This window comes from Pipra filicauda, unplaced genomic scaffold (genome assembly GCF_003945595.2).
Source record: "Pipra filicauda isolate LSUMZ 115617 unplaced genomic scaffold, ASM394559v2 scaffold544_size365909_pilon, whole genome shotgun sequence".
In the NCBI taxonomy this organism is placed as follows: Eukaryota; Metazoa; Chordata; class Aves; order Passeriformes; family Pipridae; genus Pipra; species Pipra filicauda.
Genome location: NW_024104692.1, coordinates 74,037 through 101,491, shown reverse-complemented (window position 1 = coordinate 101,491; position 27,455 = coordinate 74,037). Strand labels below are relative to the sequence as shown.

The window sequence follows — 27,455 nt, the reverse complement described above, 5'->3', positions numbered from 1 at the left end:
AGGAGAGCTTGGAGGAGGGTCAGAGGGCAGCTGGAAGTGCCTGTTGACTGGGCAGAAATGCCCTTTGCAACACTAAAAATCAGAAATGTTCTTCTATCAGCCTAAAACTCAATGATCAACACTAAAATTTGGATGTTACTTGGGACTGACATTTCTGAGCATCTATTTAAACACCAGCAAAATTAAATTTAAATTAACAGCAAAACTGTTGTTCACTTATTAGCTGAGATTTCACACAACATCACATTTCAGATGCTATTTCACACTCAGAGGACTCCAAAGAAGGACATCCCTCTCAGTTGTTTTGATTGACACCTGCCTTGTCGTGAGTGAGACGGTTCATATCAGACTCCCATCCCTCTCCTCCTGCTTCTGTGACTCGCCTGCAATTCCAGCCCTCCTCCAGACCGGTGATGAGCACAGACCATAAGCAAATCCAGCCGGGGCACTTGATAATTCGCTCAGCTGATCAGGTTACACATTTTGCCTACTCTTCTTCTTGAACTGCCAGCTTGAAATACCAGCCTAAAACGCTCTTGAGATTTTTTTTTTGATGAAAACCTGGGTCAATATGTGACATTCATCACATCACTGCAATTTTTACAAACTAATCAATGGGGGGTGGAGTCTGTAATTTTATTTAACAGTTGCAGACAATGTGTTTGTTCGAAAAGAGGTGGCAGATCTACCTGCAATCAGCTGCTCCTACTGCAGAGGGAAGGGCTACCTCTGCACCCGAGGACCATCACAGTGCCAACAGCTCCTGCATCCTTGGCACATCAGCCTCTCCTCCCAGTTCTGTGCCACCTGCAAACCTGCTCAGGGTATGCGCTGCCTTTCACACCAGTGCAAAACTGCCCCATCCATGGGGGGTGTGGGAAAGCTGCCCTGTCCCTGGGGAGTGTGGGAAAGCTGCCCCGTCCCTGGGGGGTGTGGGAAAGCTGCCCCATCCCTGGGGAGTGTGGGAAAGCTGCCCCGTCCCTGGGGGGTGTGGGAAAGCTGCTCTGTCCCTGGGGGGTGTGGGAAAGCTGCCCCGTCCCTGGGAGGTGTGGGAAAGCTGCCCCGTCCCTGGGGGGTGTGGGAAAGCTGCCCCGTCCCTGGGAGGTGTGGGAAAGCTGCCCTGTCCCTGGGAGGTGTGGGAAAGCTGCCCTGTCCCTGGGAGGTGTGGGAAAGCTGCCCCATCCCTGGGGAGTGTGGGAAAGCTGCCCTGTCCCTGGGAGGTGTGGGAAAGCTGCTCTGTCCCTGGGAGGTGTGGGAAAGCTGCCCCGTCCCTGGGGGGTGTGGGAAAGCTGCTCTGTCCCTGGGAGGTGTGGGAAAGCTGCCCTGTCCCTGGGAGGTGTGGGAAAGCTGCTCTGTCCCGGGGGGGTGAGGTCAGAGCTGCCCTGTTCACCAGCAAGAGGAAGTTCAGGTCCTTGCATTCCATATGGTGCTTTTGCTTTACCTGTTAAACTGACTTTATCTCAACCCACCAGTTTTCTCACTTTTACCCTCCCCATCCTGCTCCGGGGCCTGAGCAGGTAAAACCAGAACAGCTGCAGCAATCTTGAAGACAAATTGTGTCATTTTCTGGGCAAAAATGGGATAGGGTCTACCAAGGAAAGGTGTTTACCAAGGAAAGGAAGGGACAGAACTAGCTGAAGGAGTTCTTTCTTTTGCTGAAATAACTGATGTGATTTTCTCTGTAAAAATCATTGATGGCTTCAGCAATGGTAAGAAAATAATTTTCTTTTCTTTCTTAGAATTCTTTTTATGCTAAGTTCTTTAACAATGTTGTTTAGGAAACATTAAATTTTATTTTCTTTTGTAACTTCCAATGCCCTTAATTAAAACAATTTCATAAGTTCTTTTCACTGAGAATTTTTTTCCAGAGGGAACATAAGCAAATGTAACGAGACAAGAATATCTGTGTCTCTTTATGTTTGTAATAATGTGGGCTTCTATAAGGAAAGAAAAACAACATAATTTCACACTCAGTGTGACACTGCTCCTGCTCCTTGAATGGCTGACTTATGATAGAATTGAACACTGGAGTATGTGTTACAAATTTTGAAATCAAATATTTTGCTTGAAATTTGTTTCCAAAAGAGAATTGGGAATTTAAGTTTTATTTTATGTTCACAAATATTCACTCTAGTCCACCAAAGCAAAATCAAAGGTAGGCAAAATAGCTGGAATCAATCTTTCATTCAGTTCTAAATGTGTGTTCTTTTTTTGTTTTTTCCCCTCTATACTTTGTTAGAGCTTCTAAATAAGACTGGAGGCAAAAATTACTAATTTATTTCCCATGATCATGAAACATAGACCGAAAAATGTCTTAAAAGCTTCATATACCTCATTCTTCATGTTAAAGTTCTACTTGGAATGGTTGATGGAGGCCTGACTAGTGATGGAAGGATGTTCAGTGACAATGAAAAACTCACTGCATGACACGCAGGAGGCGAGGGGCTCTCTGAGCCCCAGCAGCTCCTGGCCCCCCGAGCTCAGACACGGGTGCTGGACTGGCCAAGTGCTGTGCCAGCAGCCCCTGGTGTCAGCCTGGGCAGGTGGGAATCCTCAGAACTTTGTGCACGAGGAGGGAAGGGAACCATGTCAGCACCACGGGAGGACTGCGTTTCCTCGAGGTTGTCTGGAAGGCCACACTAACACATCTCTAGAGTAACTCAGGATCTAAAGGAGGTCACAGCCAGTTGCTGCCTGCGTGGGCAAGACTTTGGTGCTGCAGAATGGCTGAGCCTTGGGAGAAAAATGCAGGAATTCAACAGACGATGTATCACTGTGTGTCCCACATGGCCATTTATCTTCAGTTAAGACATGAATAATGCAGTGAAAGGTTTTTTTGCTGACCAGGCAATTTCTTCAACTCCCCCTTCTGAAGTCTGTTTCTGGGCTCTGGGTAAGAAGGAAAGTATTTGTGGGCTGGCAAGATTCAGGAGTTAGTTCTGTTTGCACAGAGTGTAACATGTTGAAAGCACCTCACAGATGAAGTGAGGTGAAGCCAAACTAAGGAAATAGAAATGGAGATGATTTAAAGCCTTTTAACGACAGGCTACTATGAAATGAAAGTGGGTTTCACCAATTTGTCTCATTTAAGTAGCAGTGCAACCAGCCAAATCCAGGTCACTGACCCCACTGCCCTTTAACCAACGTTGTTGGTTCTCTGCCAACAACACCACACTTGCTTTTACAGTTCCTTGGCTTACAGAATTTGAAAAGGCATGTTTGGGAATTAGTGAAAAGCTGTTAAAAAAACAACACTCAAGGAGTAATGGATAAAAACCCAAATGTAAAAAGATTGGCACAAAAGAGAGTGAAAAAAATCAATTTTGAAGGTCTTTACTTAATATTTTTTACATTCTTTTTTACCTTCTTCTCAGTAGTTCAAAGTTGTTAAGAATGGATATATTTCAAACATTCTGTAACACCACAACTCACCTCACTGCTGCCAGCCCTGTACGTTGTTAAAGGAAAACAAGCTTTCTAATTCTAACCAGACAACTGTAAAAATTCATAATAAAGAACACACTGGGAATGTTAGATATTGAAATGGCGTTCATGTTTTTGTTACAATTTCCATTGGATCTACCACAATTGGATATTTTTTATTCTATGACTGCGGGTTTCAAAAAGGTGGCCACTGCATGTGTGTGTGTTTATAAGCGTGTGCCTCGGGGGGGGGTGTGTGTACACATACAAGGAATCATAAGGGAGTGAATTAAAGAAATGGAAAATTCCCCTCTCTCAATCCTCCAGATCCATAGATAAATCTTTCCAGAAGACAGCCATGCTGACAACTGAAATCTTACCAATAATTTCTCTGGAGCACTATTTGACTGGAGTCATAAAGGCTAGACCTTTATGTTAGCAATTAATAAAAGGGTCCCCTGCATTAATGCATCAGAGAGAAGCTTTCCCTTGTCCCCAGACGTGCCTGGAGAGGAGCTCAGCATGGCTCAGGGCAGGTGAGCAGCCAGACGCCAAGGAGGTGAAGCTGGTCACCACATCTCTCAGTACTCTGCCCACGGGTACATGGTGCCAGCCAGGACAGCTCCATGAGGGCAGAGAGAGCTCTCAGGTGGCTCCAAAGGCTGGCTCTCCCCTGGACTCACTGCAGCAGGGAGCTCAGCTGAGCTGCCCACAGCGCTGGGTCTGTGTGTGCCATGGCTGCGGCTCCTGCAGGGATGTGTCCCGAGGCTCCTCCTGGATGTGTCCCAGCAGCAATAGCCTGAGTTTGCCACGAGGTCTCAGCCTTGAATTTGGGTTTACTTTAGGGCAATAATTTGCAGAGCAATAAAAAACAAGTCTGAGTCTACCTTAAAACTACACACTTTTATGTGTAATCATTTTGACCTGTGCCACTGATAAAAAAAGATTTGTCTGAAAATCCTGAAGGCACTAAAGCTGTTGTGAGGAGATGATGAGCACACTGGTCAGTGGGATGAATGAACCTAGTCAGGCTATGAATAGCATCAGAAGGATATTATTAAATCAATGTTTGGGAATGCACAGGAGAAAGCAGGCTTCTGCTTAGCTTTCTATTATTCTTCCTGTTTCTGATTTCCCTGCCAAGAGAGCCAGAGGCAGATCTTTGCAAAGGATTTCCTGCAATTTTCTCTTAAAAAAACAACTGTGTTTTACACACTTGGAATGCCATATGTGGCAGATAGTTTGGGGGTGCATACATGCATTGTAACCAAGAAAACACAAAAAACCCCCACAAAACCCACCCAACCTATTTTTATCTGGTTTCTTCCCATGCCCTTGGACTCTGAGAAATGTAGTCTGCTCTGTCCTTGGCATAGTAACTTTCTGGAGGAGGTGCTTAGGGGTTGTCTGTCTGTAACTATTTCAGCAACTTCTCTTGCTTTTACTTTCTTTTTATATGATGCTTTCCAGAGGTCACATTTTTATTTTCTTCTCAGAAATCCACTTCTCCCGCAACAGAAAACCTTTCCCTAAACCAAATATTTGTTTCTCTTGGATGTTTTATTATCCGTTCTCAGCCATTTGTTCTCTTTATACAAATGGAGGCAACAAATGACATGAAAACTGTAGAGCTGGTGAATACCAGCTACCACAGCGCAGATTAAGAGTATCACAACAACTGATTTTTTACAATGACTGCTGAGATAATAAAGAGTAAATTTATACCAACTAGTGAGAAAAGTGCTCTGTATCTTCTCTTTTCTGATCTTACCATGGTCAGAGGAACAGCCAGAGACAGTGCCTGTCCTCCTGTCACTATAGAAAAGCCTCAAGTGTTCTGGTTTCTTCTGGAGCCAGGCTCTGCTCTGTGGTGCCGAGCAATAGGAAAAGAGGTAACAGGCAGGAACTGATGTCCAGAAGTTCCATCTGGACATGAGGAAGAACTTCTTTGCTGTGCAGTGACAGAGCACAGAACAGATTGTCCAAAGAGGGAGTGGAGTCTCCTCACTGGGGATATTCCAGAACTGCCTGGACACAATCCTGTGCCATGTACTCTGGGATGGCCCTGCTGGAGCAGGGAGGGACCAGAGGACCCATGTGGTCCCTTCCAACCTGAACTATTCTGTGATTCTGTGAAGCTGCATCTGGGGGGATTCAAACACAAAGTTCCCTGCTCAGGCACTGACCACTGTCTCACAACCTCCACACACCACACTCCTCGTGTCCCTGTGGCTGTTGTCCTTGCTGTGCCACAGAGACCTCGAGGAGATAGACCCAGCACCCTCTGGGAATAAGCACCAGTGTCTTCAGCCCCCTTGTTTCCTGGATAACCGGCTCATCTCTTCTTTTCTCCTTATCTTCCTTTCTTCTAATGGGGCTGGGGTTGATTTGCCGTGGTTTGTTAACTCATGAGAACAATAGGTATTGTAACTGTCTTGGCTATGAATGGGTCACAGACATCACCCCTCTATGAGGCTGGAAAGCCAAAGTCTGCAGGGCTGGCAGAGGGGCTGATGGCAGCTCTGCAATGTAAACACATCTCTGATACAAAGATGCTTTGCTGTAATGCAAAACAGACTGCGAGGGGATAGGTCCTGGGTTTGAAATCAAGTTGTGTTCTCTATTCTTTCCAACAGTATATTTGACAGCATCAAAATTATTACAAGTAAAGCAGAATTTGAGTGGCTGAGGAAGTGATATATCACTTTTTGCAGATCTTTTCAGACCAGGGAACAGTGGATGAAACCCACTTCAAACTGATGTCTTAGAGCTGAGCAGAGTGAAAGCCCCTGTATCTCCAGCACAATGTGGATGCAGAACAAAAGCTAAGTCTCCGACTGTTTACTGCTTCTGAGAATACCTTTCAAGTGAAAACAATTGTTCAAACAAACCTTGAGAAGAAACAAAGTGAACAGCCACATGAATAATGAATGACACCACACAGAGTGTTACTGGTGGTCTGGATGGAGCCATTTGTTCTCGGAGCCCAAGTATTTGTGCTTCCAGTGTGGCTTGCTCTATATTCCTTCAACTAGAGCTGATATTAAACTTGTTCACGCATGTGAGTGTGTGTCAGTACATTTTCCTCACAGCTTTTTTTAACTGTTCTGTTTATACAACTGCTTTCATGCTAGGATACAAACAGGAGTGTTCCTCAGTCATACTCATGTGACCAGGGAGCACTAAATGCGACAGTGATGTGAAGAGTAAAAAGATTTTTTCCCCTCTGTTGAACAGAAAAATATTTGTGTCTTCCTACTAGACAATTATTAGCTTTTCAGTCTTGCAAAGATTCCTCTTTTCTTCCTTACTTTGTTGTCAAAGTTTCCAAAGAGCCTGGTCTGAGTGAGTGATGCTCTTTCCAAGTACGACAGGAGCACTGATTTGTGATTCATTATCCTGTCCTCAGGGGCTCAGGAGACAGCAACACACATTCCTGTGTTACCAGAGATCACACACTAATTAACAGCATTATACATTTATGAACCAATTATCATATTTACACAGGACAAGTGCATCCTATTTTAATTATAATTTAAAGTCTCACTTGAATAAGCTGTGATTGAAGAAAAGCCCAGTGCACCCTATTAGCATTCTGCAAGTGGAATTCAAGACACTCGGCCAAGTGTGCTTTGTATTTTCCCTCCCTTGCAGCATTAGCAGGATTGTGTCCTCACCTCTAGCAAAGGGCTGACTGCCCCTGACTTAGTAAGTGCTTCTCACTTCCCCCAGGACATCCTCCCCAGCCTCTCCCTGCATGGCTGGGAACAGCCAGTAGAGCTGACAGTGCCCCCAAAGGCCTGGCACATGGAAAATAAACACGGGCACCAGGCACCATAACACTGACAGTTTCCAAATACCGACTGTTTGTTGGCAGGGCAGTCTCTCTCTCTGTCCTCTCTCTCTGTTACCTAACAGCCATACAGGGATAGGAGGAAAACATCTAAGGGGAGAGGTGGACAAGGTGAGAATGGAGGAATGAAGTTGAGCCTGGGTAGAAAGGTGAGTAGGGGAAGGGTTTTGATTAATTTGTCTTTGTGAAAATTCTGGGTTAATTCTGGTGATCAGATATGTGGCACAGGACATTTGGGTTTTTTTAATTGTGGGTATTGTACTTGCAGGTTTTTGGAACAAAACAATATCTTCTGTGCTCTGCTGCCTTGCCCCCAGCAGAAGGGCAGATTTTTGTAGGGAGAAAGGGCTTGGAGATAACATTGTGCGAAAGCAGAGGTGAGTCTTTGCTTTAATGTCTTTTGTGAGAAGGAAACTCAGCTGCCTCTCGGAGCAGGTAGCAGCCCAGGTGCTGAATTCCCCTGCTGTGAGAGCACACACAGACTGGTATCTCCCACCCCTCGCAGGCGGGAGGGTCCTGGGGGGTGATCCCTGTCTCCATGTCTCACACATCTCCACATTCTTTCTGAGCTGCACCAAAACACATTTCCTAAAGTTTTCAGGTTCTGTTCCAGCTCTTTTTATCAACAAACCAATTCAAAATATTTTCTCTTCTGACAGTGGTGTTCTACCTGTGTAACTTCCACAGCCACCTTCACTACCCTTCTAAAAGGAGTACAGATGAAAAAATGTTTTAAAGTCTTTTAAAACAGCCAGAAATTAATCATTTGAACTGATAGTATCATGGGAAAGCCTGGAACACACATCTGTCTGGAAAATTCATGGGTACCTGAGAACAAGAAATCATAATATTTGGGCTCTGGAATTTTTAATATTTGCTTCTTCTGCTACTCCTTCTGCTGAAATATATTCTGTTACAGTTTTGTCAATTCCTGGATAAGGAATGGAGCAATACTTTAATCTTCTCTGGGGCAGACTGCATATTTTAAAAGCTCTATAAACACGAGTTTTCCAAAGAACAATCGTTGTTCCTGTAGGCATTAATGTTACAAACCAAGTAATAAGGCTTCAAGCACTAATCAAAAAATCAGAATTGCAAGTTGGTAACAAACAACCTAAAGCCTAAATAGCTCTTAGCACTAAAAATAAATTCAGCCTTGTCTGGGATCTCCACAGAGCTTTGTACCTCCCAGACCATAAATATTTTTCCATTTCAGCTTTCAAATTAGTTACTGATTAGCTACCTCAACATCTGTAGGAGAACCTTCCCTGGAAGAGGAAGCAAACTGGTTTGCCGAGGTTCTGTTTGATGAAGTTGAGAGGTACCTGCAGAGCAGATCTGCTTCCAAAAGCCAGCCCTGTCCATTTTCCTAGTTTATTACTGAAGTGTTTTCAGTCGAACCCAGCAAATCTGTTCCACAGGCAGAGCTAAATCCGCTCCTCTGTGCCAGGCAGCAGCCGCTGGCTCCGGGCGCGCGGGCAAAGTGCCCAGACCCTGCCCAGCCCAGCACAGCCCGGGAGCTCTGAGCCCAACACCCCTCGCAGAGGGCAGGGCTGGGACTGAGCCGGGCTCTGGGGCTGCTGCAGATCCCTCTGGCTGTTGAAATGGTGTTTGCCACCTCAACCAGCACCGAGACCTTGCCCCTTGCACAGACCTGAGAATGATGTATCAGCTGTCCTACAACACCTCTCATTAAGCTGTTTCTTTTGGCAAAAGGAGGCCTTTGAAGGGATGGCAGGGTTCAGGGACTAACTTTTCTAACGGGGAGCTTTGGTTCAGAGCCCTGAGAAAGGTTACTGAGTAGGAAGTTTTTGAGAGAGTGAAATGGAAACAAAATCTTCAGACTGCCCTGTCTTAGGGGGAAAATTCTGCACAGCTGAGTCCTGCTGATACCACGACTCCGAGGGCACCGAGGTCCTGGCCTCTCTCTTTGTCCTCAGGCAGAGCTGTGGGCTGAGCTGTAGCCCTGATCATCTGTACTTAAAAAGCACTTTTGTTGGAATTTCCCAAAGCATAAAATTTCTGCTCGTAGCTGTATTTTAATTTGTTGTGGGATATCAGCTGTTCTCTTGTCAGAGTTTTTTGATCCATAGCAAAGTCCCAAAAGCTGTGTTTTGTGCTGATGGTTTTTCAGATGGAATGGGATAATCCAGATTCTTCCTCTTGGCACCTCTTCCCTGAATTCCACCCCATTGCCCTAATCATCATCCCATGACACAGTGATGACTAAAAACACTAGAAATTTTTATTAAAATAGTTTCTGCTGGTACCATTTGAACTGCATTTTAACGCTTTCTCAGACTACTCCAAATGAGCTGCATGAACATCACATCACAAGCTGCACAGTGCTGTTCTCAACTTGGGGCAAGAGCAGGCTGATGCCACTGTGATGTTTACTGACAAGCCAAAATGCATTCTGGAGAAAAACACCATTATTTCCTTCACAAATGAAAGCAGACATCCCTAAAGCTCTAGACACTCTCCAAAATGCCTGTTTAAAGTAAACGATAACAGGATTGCTTTCCACTAGCTTTGGGCAGTAGGATGTTCAAAGACGTGATCTAAAAACCTGACTGCTTTGTCTGGGACCTGGGGACAGGGCTCACTGAAGGCATGTATTAATGCCCAGCTCCCTACTGCTGTCCCAGACACTCACATGTGCCCACAGGGATGAGGTCGGAGCCTTCTGAGCATCTTGTCTGAGTGTGCTGCTACCAGGAAGACCTGAAGGGTGCCTGGCGAGCCATGTCCTTCCCAGGACCTGCTCTCAAGAACCAGATCTCTCTTCTGAAATGCCCCAGATGACTGACACCTCATCCTGCTGGGAGCCAGCTCGAGACTGTGGGGTGGTCAGGGTGAGGCTTGGTCCCACCTGCCTGGCCCCAGTGCAGTGAGGTCTGGCTCTGGACATATCCCTGGTTTCATCTGAGGCTCTGCTGGACACGTGACATCCCACACACCTGCACCTCACCCTGTACCTTCTGGTTCAGCACTGCTGGCTCCGTCCAGGAGGGACTTTGGACTTTGTGAGGATGCAGGTGAGGTCACTGTTACAGAACTTTCTCTGTATTCCCCAGGTACCCTGCAGCAGAGTCTCAAGCTTTAAGCCCAATTCAAGTGCTACAGTGGTAGGAACAGCTGGAGATGGGTGCCTCCGAGGAGGGACCCCAAACAAAGGAATCCCTGGCCTGTTATACCCTGACAGTCCCTGCACCCCACCCTCACCTGCTTCTCACACCCTGCACACAGCTCTTGGTTCAATGGTGATTTTTGGTCTGGGGTCTTCTCACACCTTAGTAGATTCTTTCTCTCTCTCCCAGTGGGCCAGTAGCTGTTTTGATCTGGTTGTGACTTCATAACTTCCAGTTTACATAACTAAGAGCTCAAGACAAATTAAGTTCAGCCAAAGGTAAGGGTTAAGATAAATTCAGCCTAAGGCTTCAGCAACTTTAGCTTCTCATGTTAAGTAAAACTACTCAGACAGAAAAATACAATTAACAGAATTCAGCTGGCTTGAATTAACCTACAGCAGTCCCTCAGAAGCCCATTGGACACGTTCACACACTGGAGGGCACCTTGAACCCCCTGTCCCGCACGGATCAGCACACAGCAAGAAGAGCAGCTCTCCAGAGCAACACTGCAGGAGGAAGGACAAGACCACTGGCAAGCGAGTAATTAACATTTACTGGTTTCTAGTTCAGGTTAGTTTGAGAGGAGATCATCTGGCTTCTGGTTCACTCCTGCTGGGACCAATATGGTGAAACTGAAACAAAGTAGAAAATACGCACATCTTAAGTGGAAAGGAATTCATTCCTGAGACCGATAAAACAGAATCATAATAAACATTTAGGGAAAACATTAAAATCCATTGAATTTCCCTTCTCTGTATGAAAGACAAGGAATTTAAAACACCAGTTTGAATTCATTTTGAGTCAATTCATTCAGAAAATGTACTTTGGCTTTCCTCATGTGGAGGCAGTTAATGAATCTAACCCCAGAGCTATATATTATCAGTTCCCTAGTTATCACAATAACCTCAGACCAGTAACCCTCATTACCTGTACTGCTCGCCTCATCTTGTTCAATTAGGCACAGATAAATAAATGGAAAAGAACTGAAATTATTTATTTGGTAGGACAGTGTTTCTCTCCCTTATCCAGGTAGGGTTCTCCAAAATTATTTCCAAGAAATCTATCAGAGTGGTTGTTTGGTGTCTTTTGGTGGGAAATCCACACTCAGACACCCACAACCATGCACGAACACCCCACATTCACTGCCCTCAGCACAGACGCTTAAAGCAGTGGGTCCATGAAGTGACTCCTGCTTTCAGAAGCACCCACGTCCCCGGCATAGAGAGGGATGATATGAAGGCTCCTCCATGGACACATGTGACATCTGCAGAGGGCAACCCCAGGGACAGAGCTCTGAGAAAAGGGAGGCAGAGCACTTCACAAAAATTATTCCCTCATCAACAGATATTTCAAACCCATGAAATAGAAAGACATTCCTCACAAATGGCTAGATAAAGAAATGGGAAATGTGGTGCCTTTGAACAGAAATGCATTCACATGGATAATCAGATTGCAGAGATATCAGGCTAGGCACTTACTTTATGGTATCTTTATTTCTTTTCTGGCACAGATATAAAGATTTTCACAGCTCTTTTCAACAGAGGAAATGTGAGCTGCCTGCTCTCACTAATCCAATTGCTTGCTCGTATAATCACATTGTAAAGAGGCCAGTAATGCTGTAAAAGCAGGGGAGAGAGAGGAAAAAAATCCAGACCAGCTTCTCCCTCTGTCTCACTGCTCAAAGTGTAAATGTCACTCTTTTTATGTGTGCAAATAAATGAAGGAATGAATCTTGCACATCCTTTAGACCATGAATTCATTATGCATCACTGAGGGCACACGTTTCTCACTAGAAGTGTGTTATGTCAGAGCAGGTACTGAAGGGGTTTCCATGTGATGTCACAGCCTGGTGCCCACTGAGTATTACATTGCACATCTTTGGGAAGAAACAGGAGATTCCAATGCCATAGGAAGAGTCCCTTCTTGTCTTCGGGGTAGCACAGTCAGAAGCAACACCAGGATGTGGAGCAGAGCTGCCCTGCTCTGGCTTGCACCCTGCTGCAGGATCCCAGTGTGGATGAGCTGTTGTGGACTAGAGAGTGCCCTAGAGCTGAGAGAAAGGCAGCTGACAGAGGGCAGGTTTGGGTTTGCCTTTCTGAAATCTCATTTCTGTATTTACTCGTTCTTTTATAAAACAGCCAGGAGGTTTAGGCATTACCACGAGGCAAAACACTGAATTTACACATAACAGGAATGGCCTGTGTAATTTTGCAAAGAAGAGGATAATATTTTAAAATGTTTTGATCTGTCCTTCAGCATTTTGATATCTCTTCTACAGAAGTCTACAGGGAAGTTCAAGGCAATATTATCACAAACTGTTTCTCCACAGGGGCCTATTACTTTATTCTTCCAGATTCCTTAGGAGTTTTTCAAGGCTGTCAGTCTCATCTTATATACTTCAGGCCTTTCCCTTCTCCTGTCTCTAAGACCACTGAACATGTTGTCTGAAACATCAGCCTTAACTCCTTCCCTACAACAGCACTGACCTACTGGCTTCATTCCCTTCACTTTGCTTCTCCCATGTTTTCTAGCAATCTCTTCCAAACTAATAGTGCACCTTCTGGTCCATTTTGCTCTTTCCTCTTTAGTCCCTGTACACTGCTAGCTCAGGAGTGCAGCTTCCAGCTCACCCTGGTCTCACCCTTGCTGTGTGAGCTCTGCTTGGACTTCCTTTAGTCCCAAACACAAACTGGGAGCTGTTCTCAGCCCACCCAGTCCTGCCTTCTCCTCCCCAGTGCTGACAGATGGAGGGCAGAGTGCGAGGAGAGGCAGAGTGACCACTTCCCTGTCCTTCACAGGGACTGGGGGCAGAAAGGCCCTTCCCACCAGGAAAAATGAACAATCTCACATAGGAACACTCTTACGGTGGTAAAAGATGGGGATGGGAGTTTCCTTCCTTCCCCATGGAAGCCTCTCTGGTCAGCCACCCTAATGGTTGAGGAAGTTGGAATTTAGATGATGGGGTTTTAATCGGGACTTTTAAGAATAGCAGATAAAAAAGAAATAACAAATCTTCGCTACTCTGAAGCACAATATTAACCACAAAAGACAAGACAAAGCAGGTGATTTCCATTTTGGTAGTGCTAAGTCTAACAAAGGCCAGAGCAAGTGTTCTTTTGTGATCCCATCCTTTTATGCCTCCCCAGTTCCCAGACAAGCCACTGCATATATTTTTACATTTCAATGACAGTGGGAGAGGTTTTATAGGGAAACACTTCAGAAAACAGACCTTCTCTCTGAGATTTCCTGTATTTCCTTTCCCTGCTACAGCCTGAGTAAACTGATACTCCCACCAACTGGCTGTCCCTTCTCCAGGGGTGGTGGTGATGACAGGTACCACACAGTGTGCCAATCATTCCATGATGTACTGTAATTAATTATTTCTAAAACTAATACACAATTGTGCCAAAGGAAATGAAGAAATGGTCTTCAGAATAGATTTTGAGACTCCTCTAGTTTACTCAATAGTCAAATTAAGATGTCGTTAGAGTTTATACCTAACAGGGAATTCTCAGTGTGCTTTCAAATTGTCATTATTTGTTGTGAACTGAAGCTTGAAAAAAATCCAAAAATTTCCTTCTTAATGGCTTTGGTCTTTTCCATTTGACAAATACTGATTTTTCCCTTCTTTCCTTTGGCGAAGAAAGCAAAGTCATGTTACTGGTACTAGAGAAATTCAGGCCAGAGGCTAGACCTCCTGGTCACTCTAAAATCCTCTGCAGCTCCCTGACCAGCAAAACAAAACCTTTCCCATGTGAGGAATTTGCCTCTAGGAGACTTCTGACCTTTTTCCTTTACTGTGATGGTTCTTTCTGCTTCGGGGCACAGACGGGCACCTCTGCAGCTCCTCAGCAGTGAAACCACTGTGGGCTCCGCTCCTGCCACAGCCCGAGGGGAGCATTCACCTGGACAGAATGTGCAGAAGGTCCTGCCTGGAGCACTCACTGCCCGAGGGGAGCATTCACCTGGACAGAATGTGCAGAAGGTCCTGCCTGGAGCACTCACTGCCCGGGGGGAGCATTCACCTGGACAGAATGTGCAGAAGGTCCTGCCTGGAGCACTCACTGCCCGGGAGGAGCATTCACCTGGACAGAATGTGCAGAAGGTCCTGCCTGGAGCACTCACTGCCCGGAGGGAGCATTCACCTGCACGGAATGCAGAAGGTCCTGCCTGGAGCACTCACTGCCCGAGGGGAGCATTCACCTGGACAGAATGTGCAGAAGGTCCTGCCTGGAGCACTCACTGCCCGGGGGGAGCATTCACCTGCACGGAATGCAGAAGGTCCTGCCTGCAGGGGCGAGGCTGGCAGTGCCTCTGCACATCCCACTGCCCATGCTGAGGGTGGCAGGAGGCACCATCCGAGCTCCAGGTGAGACCAGCCCTTGAGCACTGGTGCTGTTCCAGTGTCTGCCCTGTCCTGGAGCACCCCGGGATTTCCAGAGGAGCCCTGGCTGCCCAAGGTCGCTGAGTCTGCATCCCTCTCCCTCAGAACAGGGCCACAGCAGATGCCCTTAAGTCACTGCCAGTGCTGTGGGTGTCTCCAACACCAACTAGGTCCCAGCTCAAGCCTTGGGGCATAAAGATCTCCACCTGCTGCACTGGTTTTGCTTGGTTTTTAATCTTCATCAGAGTGTGTCTGGAGGTTCCTCTTATCCCCATGAACACCTGATCTCCTGTAGCTCATGCAAGTTTTGGCCTTATTGAGAACTCACAGCAATGTCTCACCAGCTAGTAGTGTGGAAAAGCACGTCCCTGGCTTTGTTTTCCTTGTTTTCCTCCCACCCTTGTTCAGTGACAGACCTTCTGTTTTCTGCTCCATGCTAAAAGGTGTGCGGGCACCTACAATTTGATTTCACAACACTGCTCGTTACTTCTTATCAAGTCTCCCACTTAATCACTTCCTCTAACAATAAATCCAAGCCATCTGGCCCTGCAGATCCTGTAGATTCTGTCCAAGCATTTAGTCATTTTCAGAGCTCATCCCCGAATCCAGCTATTCCGTCTATGTCCTTTCTGAGACACAGTGACCTGAACTGAACACATTATTTCAGGTGAGTGTGTAACACTGATTTATTTGACAGCTTTCCAATACTTCCAGTGTTATTTTATCCTGTTTCCTCTGCATTCTAATGATTCTTGCTCCTTAGAAAGCAGCTACATGTTGAGTCTTTGAGCTTTCCCAGTGATACAATGACCTTTTTTTCTGGGTTGTTGCAGTTAATTTAGAACCTAGCCAGCAGTATAAATTGTTCTCATTAATTCTTCTGTGCAAATTACTTTGCATATGTCAAAACTGAATTTTGCTTGTCATCTTGTTATCCATTCACTCCACCATATTTTTGTACCCTTTGAAGATCATCACAGGCACCTCTGGTCTTGATTACCTAAATAATTTTTGTACAATTTATATTTCTTGCCTCTCCACTATTAATTTTCTCTTGTAAAATGTGTGTATGTTTATGTGTATGTAAATTAAACCCGCATCCCCTTTAGGAATTTAGATCCATCGCTCCCCAGACCTTCTGCAGTGGCATCCATTCCCCTGTCCATTGCAAGATTAAGAGTGGTTTAGGGACCAGATCTGAACTGTAAGGGAGGATTTAAAATCCACTTTGCCTCATGTATTGAGAGGGATTCTGACTTTGCTTTTTGTGGCCATATTTTTCAAAGGTGGAGCAACTCCAAATTTAGCCAAGGAGCTCCTTGACTTATTTCTATCCATGCCCAGACCACTGTTTTCAGACAGGCATTATAACCTGCAGCTGGGCAGGGCTCAGGAATGCCCCAGCACCTTAGTGCCAGTCAGCAGCTGGGACCTGCCTGAGGCACAGCTCCAGACAGGGACCCGGTGCCTGGGCTGAGGGAGCTGAGCTCTGCCAGCCCCCGGGTGTGGGCAGTGACACCGTCCCAGCACAGGACGGTCACCAGGAGCTCAGAGCAGCACAGGGCTGGGCTCAGCACCCCCCTGTGTGCAGCTGTGCCAGAGCACCAACTGCTCCAGGACCCGTGTGCTGAGCAGGGCCGAGTGTGCCAGGGCAGGCACCACAGGGACTGTGCTCCCTGCTGTGGATCCACGGAGTATTGCTGGCAGCACTAAAAATAGGAATCAGTAATGGGCACAGGAGCAATTCACCCTCTCCCATTTGCACAGTTTAATTCCCACTGACTCGCAGGGGTTCAGAGATTCTGTTATGCTGCACAAAGCAGCAGAGCACACAGAAAATTTCACCCTTAAAGACAAGAACATCCATATACTGAGTGGTCTGAATCATGGGTCATCTACCCCCACCACCTGCGTCTCTTAGAACGCTTCCATCAACGCTGCCTCCGCACAATCCTAAACATCCACTGGTCAGACTATGTGACCAACACATCTGTTTTAGAGCAAGCATCTGTCACAAGTATTGAGGCCATGTTACTGAGAACACAGCTGCGATGGGCAGGGCACGTCTCCAGGATGAAGGACCAACCACCGCCTCCCTAAGATCCTGCTCTATGGTGAACTTGCCACTGGCTGCCGCAAGAGAGGAGCCCCGAAGAAAAGATACAAGGACTCCCTGAAACAACATCTCAGCCTTGGCCATATTGATCACCATAACTGCTCTACTCTGGCCTCCAATCGGGAGGCCTGGAGACACACCATCTATAACACAGCTGTCTCCTTTGAGAACACACGCAGGATCACCCTCGAGGAGAAAAGGCAACGCAGAAAGAACCGTGTATTGCAGAATACACCATCTAAGGAGTCTTTCTGCTGTGCCTTTTGCAATCGGATATGTCTGTCACGTATTGGCCTCATAAGCCACCAGCGTGCCTGCAGCAAATGTGGATAGAGCCTTCCCAAATCTTCGTTCGTGAAGCCCAGCCATGATGAGGACTGGGACAGCCCAACCACCACTTCATCTGCAAAACGCTCAGGTCATTCGTTATGCAAACTGATTTAACAGACAAGAAAACACAAGTTTTTACTCAAAAATTTCCTTTTACCTTTTTCTGTAGCTGATTCTTCTTTAGATGCTACTCAAATTACAAATTCTGCAGCTCAATTTGTGACTTACCTCTGGAGAGGTCTCCAGTTACCACAGTAATGACTGCTTTTAGTTGTGTAATTAACCCTTACCTTAGGTGAAACAGTCATCTAGTTTATTGAACTTCACACATGGCATAAATTCATGTAAATTAGGACACAACTTTTTTGCTGTCCACACACCGACAATTTCACAAGTCACCTTAACACATTTGCTGTGATGTTAAGATACACAGGCCATCCACACTTTGGTAAGAAACTAAACCAGCTTCCAGAGTGTGATGGCCAGCATCAGTTCCCCAATGGGTAGGACAGAGACTGGTAGATGGTGGAGGCAAGGGACCAGGTCCTGCTGCTGTAACCCACCCACCTCAATATCCCAGAGTACTGAATGAGGTTATCCCAAACTGTGTTATCTCCTGGAATTCATATTCCTCAGATACAAGTGCTGATGCAGTCGGCTGCCTGGTAGAGCTGAATGTTATTTATCTGCACTTGGTCTTTCCCAAGGCCATTGACAGAAAGATAGATAGAAAAACATTTATTCTCTCTGTGGCCTGTATCATTTTCGTGTAATGCCATCTGATCCCCCAGCTGTCTGTCACTGAGCACTGAGATTGATGGGAGCTGCTGAAAGAGGAGAATAAAGCTGACAAAAATAGCAAACTTTACAGTAATCTGTGTTTGCTTGTTCCCAAACCTCACTGACACTATTCCCTATTCCCTTTCACTCAGTAATGCTGTTCCCTGACACCTGGATTACCCTGCCTTGCCCATTCCATGCTATGCAGGCCTGGATCTTCCCAGCACCCATACACACAAATAAACATACCAACCATTGCAAAACACTGGGTTTCACTCAAAGGGCCGCTGCTCTTTAGTCAGTCCTGGTTTAGGTCAGAGGATGATGTGGCTTAAACTCATCAATAAAGCTCACGGAAGGGGACGGCTCAGCAGCACACGGGGGAATCCGCCTCCTCCAGGGCCTGCTGAGATGGTGGGGGGTTCCAAGAGAGCACACCAGGCGAGGCAGACTCCGCAGGCAAGCGTCTGTTGGATGTTGGAGAACAATGAGAAATATATCAAAAAAGGCTCTAAAAGACATCTATACACATCCAGGTTCATAAGATGCTGGCCAAAACACCAATATTCATACAAGAGTTCCATACCTCTGACTAACTGCTTTGCTAACTAATCTTTCTTTAGGGTAAAAAAGAAAAATCATCCTACATTTCCTGGCATCAAAGCAACTGATTAAAAATATTTTCCACATTATAGCTGACATTGATTAGCTTAGCTCTGATGAGATTTCACTGCCTGAAAAAGAAATCCCTCAAAAGGCTGGAGAAAGCCTCTTTATTAATGCTTTTCTGTGATTACATAATATATATCTGTAACCACTCTATATTACTTGAGAAGAAATTATGTTTAAATGACACTTGCTGAGATGGCAGTAAAACTGTCATGTAAAGTGCCAGTATAACTCCTCCAATAAGTCACATTTAGCTTTAAAAAACTGTCCAGCCTTATCTATATTTTATTAAAACAGGAAGACAGAGTGCCAGCTGCAAAGGCTGTAACCGTGTGAGAATCCTCTGGAGTAACAATCACACAGAGCTCCAAAGCACAGAATGGGAGCAGAGGGGGGAGTTGTTTCCCGCAGTGCACATCCTGTGGGTTTGATCCCAACACCAGCACTGGAGAGGCCCCAGGGCCAGGGATCCACCAGATATGCACCAGGACACAGGGGGGTCCGAGGGGCCAGGGACTCCCAGCACTGACACTGGGACACAGGAGGGTCCGAGGGGCCGGGGACTCCCAGCACTGGTACTGGGACACAGGGGATCTGAGGGGCCAGGGACCCCCAGCACTGACACTGGGACACAGGGGATCCGAGGGGCCAGGGACCCCCAGCACTGGCACTGGGACACAGGGGATCCAAGGGGCCAGGGACCCCCAGCACTGGTACTGGGACACAGGGGATCCAAGGGGCCAGGGACCCCCAGCACTGGTACTGGGACACAGGGGATCTGAGGGGCCGGGGACTCCCAGCACTGGTACTGGGACACAGGAGGGTCCGAGGGGCCAGGGACCCCCAGCACTGGCACTGGGACACAGGGGATCCGAGGGGCCAGGGACCCCCAGCACTGGTACTGGGACACAGGAGGGTCTGAGGGGCCGGGGACTCCCAGCACTGGCACTGGGACACAGGGGATCCGAGGGGCCGGGGACTCCCGGTACTGGTACTGGGACACAGGGGATCCGAGGGGCCCCCAGCACTGGTACTGGGACACAGGAGGGTCCGAGGGGCCGGGACTCCCGGTACTGGGACACAGGGGATCTGAGGGGCCGGGGACTCCCGGTACTGGTACTGGGACACAGGGGATCCGAGGGGCCGGGTAGTCCCGGTACTGGTACTGGGACACAGGGGATCTGAGGGGCCGGGGACTCCCGGTACTGGTACTGGGACACAGGGGATCTGAGGGGCCAGGGACCCCCAGCACTGGTACTGGGACACAGGGGATCCGAGGGGCCGGGGACTCCCGGTACTGGGACACAGGGGGGCCCGAGGGGCCAGGGACCCCCAGCACTGGTGCCAGTGGGGCTGTGCTGGGTTGTCCTCAGGGAGATGCTGCAGCTCAGGGATCAGCTGGAGAGAAATGGCACTGCTGTTCCCTGCAGTGTGACCAGTAACTCTTCCAGACATTCTGTAGTAATTTCAGTACCTCTCAAAGGACCTCTGAAAAAACCTGTGGAACCTTTCCAGGTAGTTCTTGCATTTCCCCACTAATAGCACTGAGTTTATTCTCCGCAGCCGAGGACAGCCAGACTTTTTTCTACTGCATCTCACAAGTTTACTTTTAATTTTTCATCTGTAGCTCTTTTTTCTTCTGACTGTATGCCAGTCTTCCTTAATACTAGAGATGGACGTGGGAAGCCATTAGAATGAATTTAAAATGCATCCTGGAGTTTCTCAGCCTGCATTTGTACAGTTTTATCTCTATATATGTCCTGTCTGTTTTTATTATATCATACAGTAAATTTTAATTATTTTCATCAAAAAGTTAGAAGTTTTCTGAGAAAAAAAACCACAAGGAACAGGTTATACCATTTTTACAGTGTATTTTCCTAATTTATTGCACAATTGGAAATCCTTAAAGTTGTTTGCCAGGCCCTCTGAATTCCCTTTCCACCATTAAATTTAACAGACTGCTGAATGATTTCCATATATCAATATTGTCTGTGACTATGGGGTAGAGAATGTTAAGGAATTAATAGCATATGAAATTTTGTCACTTGTGATGCTGTAAATGTTAAGCTATGCCACTGAAATTGCACTTTAAGCAGTATGAGATTAATGCCATTTGTCATAAATGTCCTGCTTTTTAAATGTTATGTAAAATGTGTTTCCAGGCATACAAAGAAAGAAGGCTGGGAATAAAAGCTGATTTACTAGGCTGCTGTTACTAGATTGCGCAGTGGGATTGTCTTTATCTTTCCTTTACAGTTAAAACACCTCTGACTGTACAAGATTTCTGCAGATGATTCCAAAAATAGGCACGCATATATTGTACACAGTGTATGTATTTTATATGTCTGTAAATAAAATATATAACATAATAGTACATCAATATGTAATATATACATATAATGTTCATTGTATGTACATGAAAATAGAATTTTCAGTATTCATTAACTATGTGCCAAGATGTCCCCAAAAGGTGGGTCATGTTGGGAGAATAAACATATTTCAAATACTAATAACTCGGAAGCAATTAAAAGTTAATTAGAGGAGAGGATCAAAACTACCCATTTTTAATAGTAAGTACAGTCATGCAAAGCTGTGAAAGGGATGCTGCACTGATACAATCACAGGCTGATTTTCAGAGCTTAAATATTCTAGCAGATAGTTTGGGTAAAGGCTTACTGTGCAAGGACACAGAAGCTTTTAAAAAAACATATTCCAATCATGTTTCCTAAACAAGGAAAGGGTAACACTTGCTTTAAGCAAAATTAGCAACCCAAATGATTTATCCAAAATGAACATCAGCATTTAGTACCAGTATACTCTGTGCAGTTTTGGGCACCACAGTATAAGAAAGATATAAAGCTATTAGAGAGCATCCAAAACAAGCACACAAGGATGTTAAAGGGCTGGAGGGGCCATATGAGGAGTGACTGAGGTCACTTGGTTTGTTCAACCTGGAGCAGAGGACACTGAGGTCAGACCTCACCAGGGTCTGCAGTTTCCCCGTGAGGAGCAGTGGAGGGGCAGCTCAATCTCTGCTCCCTGTGACAGGGACAGCACCCAGGGAATGGCTGGAGCTGTGCCAGGGCAGGTCAGGTTGGATCTCAGGACAAGGTTCTTCCCCCAGAGGGTGGTTGGCACTGCCCAGGCTCCCCAGGGCAGTGGGCACGGCCCCAAGGCTGCCAGAGCTCCAGGAGAGTTTGGACAGTGCTCTGAGGGACAGGGGGGGATTGTTGGGGTGTCTGGGCAGGGCCAGGAGTTGGACTTGGGTGATCCTTCTGCATCCTTCCCAACTCATGACATTCTGTGAATCTGTGTGATTCTATTATCTCATTAGCACTCAGTGTCACAGCTCCAGGCTGGAAGACACTAGTGTTTTTTTCCCCTGGAGGCTGAAAAGTACAATCAAATATTTGTGTATTGACCTAAAACAGAACCATACAATGATTTGTAACACCATAAGCTACAAATCAAATCAAGTGAATAATGCATCAATTTATGAATCTGATAATTTTAAATGAACTATTGCTCTGCTGTGTAGTCCCATGCTGCTACGGGAATTAGTTCTTCACCATATTTATCTTTTCATGTGAAATTATATTTTAAATTAATTGTACAGAAAGCCAAAGTTGGGAAACAAATTTTTTAAAACTGTGTCTGGTGACTTTACACCTCTCTCTATGTCTGGATGCACCCAGGGCTCCACAGGACCCTCCAAGCACCCACAACTTAAATCCATCTATCCTTCAACAGCTGGTGCTCGCTGAGTCCCCCCTCAGGCTGGGTGTGGAGACAAATCCCCAGCCTGTGCTGAGCACACTGTCCTTCCCTTGGGTCAGTTTTCTCGGGTTTGGTTTGCACCACCCAGGTCATGCCCTGTGAGCACCGAGCGTGGCTTCCCGGCTGCGACTGCCGTCACTGCCACACAGGGTGTGCACAGCAAAGTGCTCACTGCAAACAGGCTCCCAAAGAGTCTGCTGTGGCTTTTGATCCTAAAAGTGAAAGCAGAAGCCAGCTCCATTGCTTTCGCAGAAAGCTTCTTCCATCGGTGCATGAGACAAAAGAGGAAGTTTAAGCACTTCCAACTTCCACCTCTTCCCTAAAAGCAGCTCCTCAGCCAAGTAATTGTGTGAAAACAAAAACAAACAATTACACTCCCTCAAGAAGCCATTAAACATGGCTTGGTAAGTCAAGAATTTGCATATGGCTGATTGTTTAGTAAACAAACCGTCTCTGGAGAGGACTGAAATTAATCTTTTGCATCAAATCTGTTGATTAGTCTTTCTGGGAATAATGCTAGATTATACAAACAGGTGTGAGTCATGACATCACTTTCTTTGAAATTTAGGATTAAACATGGCAATAAACAAAATTTTAAATGCATTTTTAAGGTTTGAAAGCATAATATAGTTTAGTAGAAGATTAATTCTGCTTTTTACATCAAAACTGAAGTCTTAGGAAAAATTTTTTTAAAAATCTGAATTAAAGTCCAGAGTAGGGTCTGCCTACAGGCTGTTGCATTTGTCAATGAGTGTAACACTGGAAGTGTAAAAGGAGATGTATGTTTAGATGTGCATTACTGACTGTACCAGGACTGAGACTATCATAGTCCATCAAGAGCCTCGCCAAGGGAGGTCTTGCAAGCTGTTGTCAGCACTGTGGGAGAACTGGCTGCTTCTCCTCCACCTTCCCCACATAAAGAGGATTACATTGTGAAGTCGTGTGTGATAAGATTATGCTGATTCAAGATGCCTTTTCCAGTTCTTTGGGGGACCAGAGAATAGGAATGATGTGAGAAATTCTACCTGGATACAGCAGAAAAGGAAAATAATCTGCTGCACCTCTTCAAAATACGGGCAAGACACAGCATAGACAGTCTTTCTGTGTAGGAATTCAACAATGTGGACAGTCCTACATCTCTGTGAGAATTCTTTCAACAGAAGCAGCCAATGTTTTCTCCATGAAGGGGCAATTAAAACAAAGAAAACTAGCCATATTTCTATCAGCCAACTCCTCCCTTACCTGAGGTAAAGGTAGGTAAGTCCCGGTGGCTCGGCAAAGTCTAGCCTTGACTCTGCTACTGCTACACCATGAGGCATCTCAGATGAAAACTGAGAAATCTCCTCCCATTTTGGAAGGTGACAAGCTTCTTCCAGAGCACCTGACAAGTTCTGCTGCTCTGCACACTTCAGTCCAGCCCAGAGGCTTCACTCAGTGCAGCTCAAGTAGCTCTTTAAAGATCAACATTAAGATAAACATAAAAGGTGAGCAGTGATTAAACACTTGACAGTGGTGATATTTGTTATTTGCTGGTCTCAGATCACATGCTGGTGATCCCTTTGCACTTTCAGCAAGCCCCCACATGATGGGCAGCTGGAATTAGGGGCTTTTTCAGGGCAAGTACCTGTGTTCCAACTCTAGAGGCTGAGACCATAGTCTATTGAGCCCTGGGAACCCACTGCACTTTGCCATGTGCTGTAGCCTGGGAGGATCAAAGATGCCTGGGCACCAGCCTCTCATCAAATGACTCCCAGATGGATAAACCTGCTATGCTAAGTCCTCTGGTGGGCTGGGCCTTCTATATCCCCCAGGAGACATTGGCAGTACATTATCTGCCCAGAACATCACCTGCCTACAGAGCTGCTTAGGATGGTATGTGGAAGTTGAAATCAAGAGAGGTTTTTAGTTGACTTTGCTTAAAGAAAAAGACCCAGAAAACTGAGTCACATGGAATATCTTTTGCTGAAAGCAAAATTACATACAGTGGCTTTAAAAAAAGCCTCTGCATAAATATTCTTTTTCCAAATAAGTAATCTTCAGGGGTTATGAAAAAGGGTATATAGAAAACAGTTTTCTTGTTCTTAATACTTTGATTTTAGTTGACAAGATAATATTTCTGCATGTAGTTGGAGAACAAATTTGCCCAGTGTTTCTGTTGCCACTAGAGTATAAATGGACATTCTGGACCAGTGGAAGACGGGAGAAATTTTAGTACTGGTCTTTTCTGTACTCTGGAGTTTCCACCTGAATGAAGCTGTGGAGGCTCACAGGTCTTGTATGGCATGTCACTGTCTGACTGCTAGAGTACAACCATTAAAGGATGTCTCAAGGGTGCCAACATTGTCTTCCTAAATTGCAACCCTGTTGCATATTTAAACTTTGGTAGTTAGTATAAAGAATCAAAGTAATCTTAATTTGAAGTATTTTAAGTTACCTCACTAGATTCAATATTCATTTCTTCATCATCTCATCTCAATTACATTTCCATTTCAAATTATTTATCTCAGTTAATTATAATCAATTTTATATTTTGCTAACAACAAATATGATCTTGAAGAGCAGCTGGAGCACTTGAAGGTCATTGCAGGAGACAGGTGACCCTGTGACAAGACGATCACAGAGTGTGTGGTCTGCACGGGGGGTGTCACCCGTGGGGATGCTTAGCTGTCTGACAAAGTGGGTACTTTTATCATTGCACTTTCCTCATCTTCTGGGGTTTGAAACAACTGTCACAAAAGGAAAGGCTCTTTTCACTGGATCAGTTACTGAAGGAGGCTGTGCAGCAGTAACTGGAGACAGCACCTTCCTTAGCTCAGCAAGGCTCAGTGTGCCAGGGGCTCACCTGGCTGCACAGGCGGGGTTTGATTTTTAATTCCTTCGCTACCACAGAAAAGGGCCCCCTGAGTGCCAGCCAGAGCTGGTGCTGTGTAACTCGTGCCCGAGGCTGGGCCAGCATGAGAACACCCCTGCACAGGACAGCAGGAGTCTGCGGTGTGTGGCTGTGTTTGCTGCAGACCAGAGACCCTGAAGGAACAACCCACCGGGCGAATCGTGCCTCGGTAAGAGCTGCCTGGGAGGGGCAGGAGATTGTAAGAGAGAACAAAAGCCTGCTGGTGTGGGGACCAGCTCCTTCAGCAGAATCCCTGCCAACTGCAGCTGCTTTCTTGTGCCTCCTGCTGCCCCTCACCTTGAGGTTTCCACTGTGTCACTGACCATCACCTGGCCAAGAGCTGCTGTAGGTTTCATTTGCATGCTCAGAGCACCTTTAAAGAGACACTGGCATCTCTCCAAGCAGAGAAAATGGTTTGCTAATATACTGAATAATGTGTTACACTGCAACAAAATGTCAGAATGAACAATTGCTCAGAACAATCATTAAAAAGAAAAATTAAAGTACAGTCAGCCTTTGAATATAAAATCACAAATTAAACTCGCACTTTATGAAGACCTAGGCATAAATAGAATCCAAAATGGTCTAAATAATTATATACTTTAACAGAACCTAAGGTATTCATTGATGTTTCAACAAGTAAAATAGAAGTACAATGGATTGAGACCACATCTCCAGAAGCTGTGTTTTCAGTTGAAAATACTACCATGAGAATTCCCATCATAATTAGAAAAATTGCTATACTGAGAGTGTTTGCTTCCAGAATTGAAGTGTTAGCCTTTTTTGATGTGAAAATGACACTGTCAGAGAAAAAGAATCTCTGTTTCTAATGAGTCAATAGACTCATTCGCTTTCAGCTGGAGCAATTGTTACCACCCGCCCCAGGAAAAGGAGGGGGGGGGTAACTCAGGTTTTTATCAATAATTCCCTTGGGGTGGATTAAAGTGAAATGACACTAAATAATCAGTGTCTGAAAACAAAGTTTATTTTAACAATTTTGTATCAACAGGTATGCTAGCGTTTTGGGTGCTGTCATACAACAATGCAACATAGAGACAACTTGGCGGGGGGAGAAACTGCTTAGGGGAGAGAAAAAAAAAACAGGATGAGAGTAAGGGAAAAGAGAAGCTGAGAGTGCAACAGAAATGGATACAGTCACCGCCCACTGGATCCAGCGATGCTTGAGAGCGAGGGTCTTGATTCGCAGGCGGTGGGGGAGAAGGAGAACCCGAAATCCCAAAGTCACCAGTCAGTTTATATCCCCTCAGCATGCTTTTGCACCTCCCTGGGACGAGGAGTTGTTTGCCTTTTTAGGGCTTAGCACTGGAGGGAGGGATGGGCCCAACTGCCCATCTGAGGTATAATGCAAAAGTGAAAGCCTGCAAACTCCTGGAATGCATAAATCATTAACCATTTCAGTCTCTGACAGCAATCCAGCTAAGAAAGACAAATGAGGAGAATTTTTGTAAGGAAAGACGTATTCAAAGCACTGTTATTCAGAGTCCAAGTGTATTTCCGGCCTACTCATATTTACATTGTTACAGTTATCTTGACTATGAGAATTCCAGAGGGTATTATGAAAAGTAAGGATGTAGAAATCCACAATGAGTGAAAAATAAACTTAGGAAACACCGTAGGTCTTAGAGTTGAAAAACATGACTGAACTTAAACTCGAATCTTTGAATGAAATATGTAAAATATAACATGATACTTGAAAAATAATGAATGCCAAAGGATTTGAGTATTTGATCTATCCTCAAAGAGAGTTCTTTTCATTAACACCCCCATGCCAGGAGCTGCAGTATAGCACCAGAGAGACAAAAGAATTCATCAGTGCTGAAAAGCTTTTATTTTCACTGGGTAGTGTTCAAAACAGTGATCCCATCAACTTGTCTTGACAAAGCTGTTTCCTGTCTCAGCACCTGGGGACTGGCTTTAAACCACAACTGTGTGATTAACTCACCTGGTGTGTGAGAAATCTCTCAAAAGCAGCAGAAGCACCAAGCTGTGTCTTGCAACCTCCGCTGTGGCAGAAAATATGCAACAACAGCACAAAACATTACAAATTTTTTTGGGAAAGAGTTATGCGAAGGAATCTTTTA

The 27,455-nt window shown here is 45.5% G+C and overlaps 2 long non-coding RNA genes across 4 annotated transcripts; one reads left to right on the top strand and one right to left on the bottom strand.

Annotated features, from left to right (window-relative positions):
* Positions 1 to 1,411: 1,411 nt before the first annotated feature.
* LOC113998973 lies at positions 1,412 to 16,734 on the top strand. Of its 3 annotated transcripts, none has more exons than XR_005565806.1 (4): positions 1,412 to 1,709; positions 6,138 to 6,484; positions 7,545 to 7,653; positions 14,236 to 16,734. It is a non-coding gene; the product is annotated as an uncharacterized LOC113998973 (long non-coding RNA). The 3 variants fall into 3 exon arrangements; XR_005565805.1 differs by having other exon boundaries at positions 9,945 to 16,734; XR_003544702.2 differs by having other exon boundaries at positions 7,545 to 16,734.
* Positions 9,354 to 26,640, bottom strand: LOC120324466. The gene is made up of 3 exons (XR_005565807.1): positions 26,513 to 26,640; positions 18,267 to 18,484; positions 9,354 to 11,039 (listed from the first exon to the last, which is right to left on the bottom strand). It is a non-coding gene; the product is annotated as an uncharacterized LOC120324466 (long non-coding RNA).
* Between the last annotated feature and the right edge of the window lie 815 nt (positions 26,641 to 27,455).